Here is a 6,109-nt window from a genome sequence, read left to right as displayed (position 1 = left end):
TAGATTTTTAGGACAAAATCCAATCTACTTACCATTTTAGAAATTCACAGCTTAGTTTTTCACACCTAAATCAGTACAAGGCTCAGAGCCCACTTCATCGTAAAGGTTGAGGCTGATCAGTTTAACAACAACAACAAAAAATCTGTATTGGGTTCCCCAAATACACCCATTACCATTTATCAGGTATGGAAAAGGAAGTAACCGTACTGCTGAATTTATTAGTGCCTGATTTTGAACTCATGCTTGTCCTTAGAGATCAAAAATACCATAATGTTCCACTAGTCAGAGTGAGCCTAGGATTTTTGTAGAAGTAGTTTCAAACATACAGTAGAAATTAAATCTTAGAGCAGGCAGAATTCTCATATCCATTCCGTAATATATGAATAGAAGACTATTAAGGCAGGAAGATCCAAAGTAAGTTATCTGCATCTGTTTCCTCCCTGCAGATAGTAAACCAAAATGCCACATCCCTGGAGAACAGAGATTAGTGCCACCATCGAGAATTTGAGAAATACAGGAGTTATGTTTCCTGGCATAACACCATGCAGCTAACCTATTTAGTCAGTGCAAAAGCCTGCAGGGTCACGGAGAATGACAGTATTTAAAACTTAATCAGGGGCTGATGCCTGTCACAGCTACGGGTCCAGATGGGGTGTCTTTACAAGCACAACTCAAAACAGCTTTTAGCACCTGCTATGTAGCAAATAATTTATTTTCTATTAAAGTCAGTAAGCAAAATTATAAGCAGGTTGCATTTACATGTCAAAGACGATGATATAATTTTCTGTCTTGCCAGAGGGCTGCCAACCCGTCAGCTTACTTTTACAATACAGAATGTAAGAAGTGTGTTTGCTAATTATCTGGCATTCCAGAAAAGTTACTTGGTGATCTAAATGACCAAGTTTTATTAATGCCTACTTTAGTTCATCTTAACATTTATCTCGGGGGAGGGCCGCGGGCCCCGCTGCCGGCTTCGGAGCCGCCGCATCCGGGGTCGGGATTTGAAAGATTAAAAACTCGGGGCACAGAGGGCGGCGGCGTTGAATGTGTCGCGGAAGCGCTGGGGGTCGCGGCTTCTCCGCACCATGAATTACCCGGGCGGCGGCGCCTGGGATCTGGGCTCTAATGCTGGGCCCGCGTTTGGCGGCGGCGTCTGCTGCTTGGAGCACCTGCCCGGCGGGGACCCGAACGACGGCGACGTGCAGCTGGCCCTGCTGCTCGGGGAGCCGGGGCTGCCCTTGGCTCCGGGCACCGAGGACCACGACCCCCGCCTGGCGCTGGACCCCTGCCTCAGTGACGAGAACTATGACTTCAGCTCTGCCGAGTCGGGCTCCTCGCTGCGCTACTACAGCGAGGGTGAGAGCGGCGGTAGAGGGAGTTCCTTGTCGTTGCACCCGCGACAGCAGCCGCCGCTGGTCGCGATGAACTCCAGGGGTGGCGGGGCGGACGGAGGGGGCCCCGGGGAGAGGAAGCGGCCTTGGCCGGGCGGCCCGACCGCCCGCCACCGTTACGAGGTGGTGACGGAGCTGGGACCGGAGGAGGTGCGATGGTTCTACAAAGAGGACAAGAAGACCTGGAAGCCCTTCATCGGCTACGACTCGCTCCGCATCGAGCTCGCCTTCCAGACACTGCTGCAGGCTACGGGGGCCCGGCCCCAGGCCAAGACCCGGGACAACGACCATGAGTGCGGCACGGCCTCCCCCACGGGCCCGGCCTCCAGCTCCGGGGAGGAGGACGACGAGGACCGAGCCTGCGGTTTCTGCCCGCGCACGGCGGGGCACGAGCCCGAGATGGTGGAGCTGGTGAATATCGAGCCCGTGTGCGTGCTGGGCGGCCTCTACCAGGTGGATGTGACCCAGGGAGAGTGCTATCCTGTGTACTGGAACCAGGCTGATAAAATACCAGTAATGCGCGGACAGTGGTTTATTGATGGTACTTGGCAGCCTCTGGAAGAAGAAGAAAGTAATTTAATTGAGCAAGAACATCTCAGTCGTTTTAGGGGTCGGCAGATGGAGGAAAATTTTGATATTGAAGTGTCAAAATCCATAGATGGAAAAAATGCTATTCATAGTTTCAAGCTGAGCCGAAACCACGTGGACTGGCACAGTATGGATGAAGTATATCTTTACAGCGATGCAACAACGTCTAAAATCGCGAGAACGGTCACCCAGAAACTGGGGTTCTCGAAAGCGTCAAGTACTGGGACGCGGCTGCACAGAGGCTACGTGGAAGAAGCCACCCTGGAGGACAAGCCGTCCCAGGCGACCCATATTGTGTTTGTCGTGCATGGCATTGGGCAGAAAATGGACCAAGGGAGAATTATCAAGAACACAGACATGATGAGGGATGCTGCAAGAAAGATAGAAGAACAACGGCATTTTTCTAACCAGGCAACACATGTTGAATTTCTCCCGGTTGAGTGGCGGTCAAAACTAACTCTTGATGGAGACACTGTGGATTCCATCACTCCCGACAAAGTGCGGAGCTTACGGGACATGCTGAACAGCGGTGCCATGGACATAATGTATTATACCAGCCCACTCTACAGAGATGAGCTAGTTAAAGGCCTTCAGCAAGAGCTGAACCGATTATATTCCCTTTTCTGTTCTCGGAATCCAAACTTTGAAGAAAACGGGGGTAAAGTCTCAATTGTGTCCCACTCCTTGGGCTGTGTGATCACGTATGACATCATGATGGGCTGGAACCCGGTCAGGCTCTACGAGCAGCTGCTGCGGAGGGAGGACGAGCTGCCTGACGAGGGCCGGCTGAGCAGCGAGGAGCGCCACCTGCTGGGCGAGCTCTTCCTGACCCGGAGGCGGCTGAGGGAGATAGAAGAACAGCTGCGTGAGCTGAAGACGTCTGTGACACAAGCACCTGCCTTAAAATTTAAGGTTGAGAACTTCTTCTGCATGGGGTCCCCACTGGCGGTTTTCTTGGCATTGCGTGGCATCCGCCCTGGAAACACAGGAAGTCAGGACCATATTTTACCTAGAGAGATTTGTAACCGGCTACTAAATATTTTTCATCCTACAGACCCAGTGGCTTATAGATTAGAACCTTTAATACTGAAACACTACAGCAACATTGCACCCGTCCAGATCCACTGGTACAATACTTCGAATCCTCGACCTTACGAACATATGAAGCCAAGCTTTCTCAACCCGGTAAAAGAACCTACCCCAGTTTCAGAGAATGACAGTGTTGCTACCATATCTAGCCCCCGGACCTCGCCTGTCCCGTCCCGCCGGCACTCCGGAGAGTCCATTACGAATATCGGCAAAGCGAGCATCCCGGTGGAGCTGGATCACAGGATCGACTTTGAGCTCCGAGAGGGCCTCGTGGAGAGCCGCTACTGGTCAGCCGTCACGTCGCACACTGCCTACTGGTCGTCCTTGGATGTGGCCCTCTTTCTTTTAACCTTCATGTACAAACATGAGCACGATAATGACACAAAACCCAATTTAGATCCAATCTGAACTCCTGAAGGACATTAATGGCCCCAAACTGATTTTTTCTGTTAAAATGTGTGTGTCAAGTTATGGAGAATTTGGGGTCAAGTATTTTTCAGTTTTGTTTAAGGCAGGAAATATTTGAATTTAAAAGCACTTTATTTTATTTTTTTAAACAAACACGTTTCCAGTCCTAAGGAAGTTTCTAGCTTCCATCCTTTTGATCATGAGTCTGACAGAACCCCCTCTAGAGAATCAAGCAGGACCTTAGAAAGGAAAGATGGTTTAGGTGAGTTGGTGGCAGGGCTGTGAATCACAATCTAATCTCTCCCCAAATAAAAGCATATTAATGGGTTGATTCTAATGTACTAACCAAAACATTGTTTTACATTGAAAATGGTCAGAGTCCATTGTATTCCATGTAAAGACCGCAGGTGGGATCATTGTTTTAGATTTCTACGAAAGCTTCCATTCCACATCCCTTTGAAAGAGGAAAATAACAGGTTTAAAGTGTTTTGAATTTAACTTGTTTAGAAAAAGAAGAACAATATTTGAATTACTGTATTTATAATTTATTGCCTCTGACTAATTGCTTAATTTCAGAGTATGAAACATTACATTTTTAAATATTTTCTTATAATTTAAGGACCACATTTATTTTCTATACATTAAGACCCTTTTTTCTCAGAACTCCATCTTTGTACTCTTCAGATGAATAGACGCTGTGGCATATTTCAGTGTTTCTTCTCATGCTTTCACATAATTAACAGTAGTTCAGTTTTTTAATGAAGTTTTTCTAGACTTGACACGGAGTGCTTCGTAATGGGCACATTTCACTAACTTTATTAGAAAATTAATGTCTTTGGAGTAGGGAGTATGACAGCTGTCATCCATGTCCAGACACTGTGTGCCAAACAGTTTATATACACAAAGGGATGGAAAGCCACTAACATTGGATTTTTTAAAAGTGCTTGAGAAACCGTCGTGATACAGGCACAGTAAGTCAGGGCTCCGAGGCGCTGGGCTTTCCTCAGCTGTAATTGTTACCACAGTGATTTTCATCTGAGGGGCGCAAAGTGGAAGAGGGTGCACCAGTCATCCGAGGTAAGTAGACGAGTGTCACTCTCCCAGCACGTGTATATGCCTTGCGTGGGGTGACCCTGATGGCCCTTCTCTGCTGCTCAGTGACTGGGTCAAACATGACCTCTGGGTAATTTGCAAACAACAGAAGTTGCGGTTCAGAATTTGGAAAAATGACTGTGAAGCGAACCTACTACCCTGCTTGATTTCTGTGCCTTAGACTGGCACCGAACAGGTACTTGGAGGGGACGAGTGGCCTCTGTCACACCCAGCCTCACTCCCGGTGGCTCCAGTAGGCTCCACTACAGCGCCGTCTCTGCGTGGCCTGCAGGGAAGGTCTCGGCTTCCCTGTAGTCACTGTCAAACTGGAGCAAAGTCGGCCAGTTGTATATCTCTCCTCCTCGGTTCTTTGTAAGATGATGGGGTCTGTGGCTCACTGTGGGTTTGACTGAGCACCATTAGTACCGTTGGCTATTTTGGCCTCACTGAATTTGCACAACATAAAGCACTTCTTAATGTTTAAAAAACCAAGACTCCATGGCCAAGTGGTGACTCACTAGGAAACCCTTGCTACACAAGGCTTTTGATGCAATCTTAGCAAAGCTACAGCAATCTCTTTTGAATTCAGAGATTCCTACGAACTCAGGTCATTGTCACGCCCTATTCATTTTGTAGGTCTCCTTCAGGTCTCAGGAAAATCACAGGCACATTAAGTGACCATGTCAGGAAACACGTACTTGAGCACATGTTGCCATCAGTGGTTTGACACTTAGATAGGTACGGACTTGAAGGGATTCATTCCTGAATACTAGATTGTGAAGAGCCCTTTTTACCTGAGAAGAATGAAATTCATGTCAAAGTTTTTAATTTGCTATCATTGAGTAAAAAGAAAAATGTGTTCCCATATGCATTGGAATATGTCTGCTTCCTTTTTTTTTTTCAAATATTGAGAAAACAAAGTCAAACTTAACCAGTTTGAGTTTATTTTGATTCTTAGAAGAAACAATATTCAAAACCCCTTTTCAAAATAAGATGGTCTGGACCTCTGGACAGGTGTTTTGGTTTCGATTCATTATGTCGTCAATAGAGATGGAGATTTTGGTTTCCCTGATCTGTCTCTGCATGTTATCAGGGGATGTACTTGTAAATACTCATTCATATACAGAGTATGTATAATTCTGGCTTGATTTAGAAGCTAAGTCAGTTACTGAGTAACATTTTGCAAGTTTATTCCAGCAAGCACTAAATCAGCCAAAAGTTTTGTTTCTGATACCATTAAAATTTTATTCTCTAAAAAACAAACAAACAAACATTTATCGCTTATAATTAATAATTTTATAATGAAATGGCTTAATTTCTTTCTGATTATTAAAATGCTTAAAGACTTCTTTGTCAATGGTTCTAACAATATTGATCTAAAATCTGCATTCATTTACTATGATAAGAAAATAGATATTTTACAAATTAAAAGTCAAAGGAAAAATTAGATTCTCAAGACCACTAAAAGAAGAATGTCTATTTATAAACTGATTGTTTTAAAATCTCTCTTTTAGCTTATGAATCTGAAATAAAAGCCCTCT

At 45.7% G+C, this 6,109-nt stretch overlaps 1 pseudogene; it reads left to right on the top strand.

Annotated features, from left to right (window-relative positions):
- Nucleotides 1-1,085: 1,085 nt before the first annotated feature.
- Nucleotides 1,086-3,567, top strand: LOC100948987 (annotated as a pseudogene).
- Nucleotides 3,568-6,109: the final 2,542 nt, after the last annotated feature.

This window comes from Otolemur garnettii, unplaced genomic scaffold (assembly GCF_000181295.1).
Source record: "Otolemur garnettii isolate 467f Iridium unplaced genomic scaffold, OtoGar3 scaffold00009, whole genome shotgun sequence".
Classification (NCBI taxonomy): Eukaryota; Metazoa; Chordata; class Mammalia; order Primates; family Galagidae; genus Otolemur; species Otolemur garnettii.
This window is presented reverse-complemented; position numbering and strand designations above follow the sequence as displayed.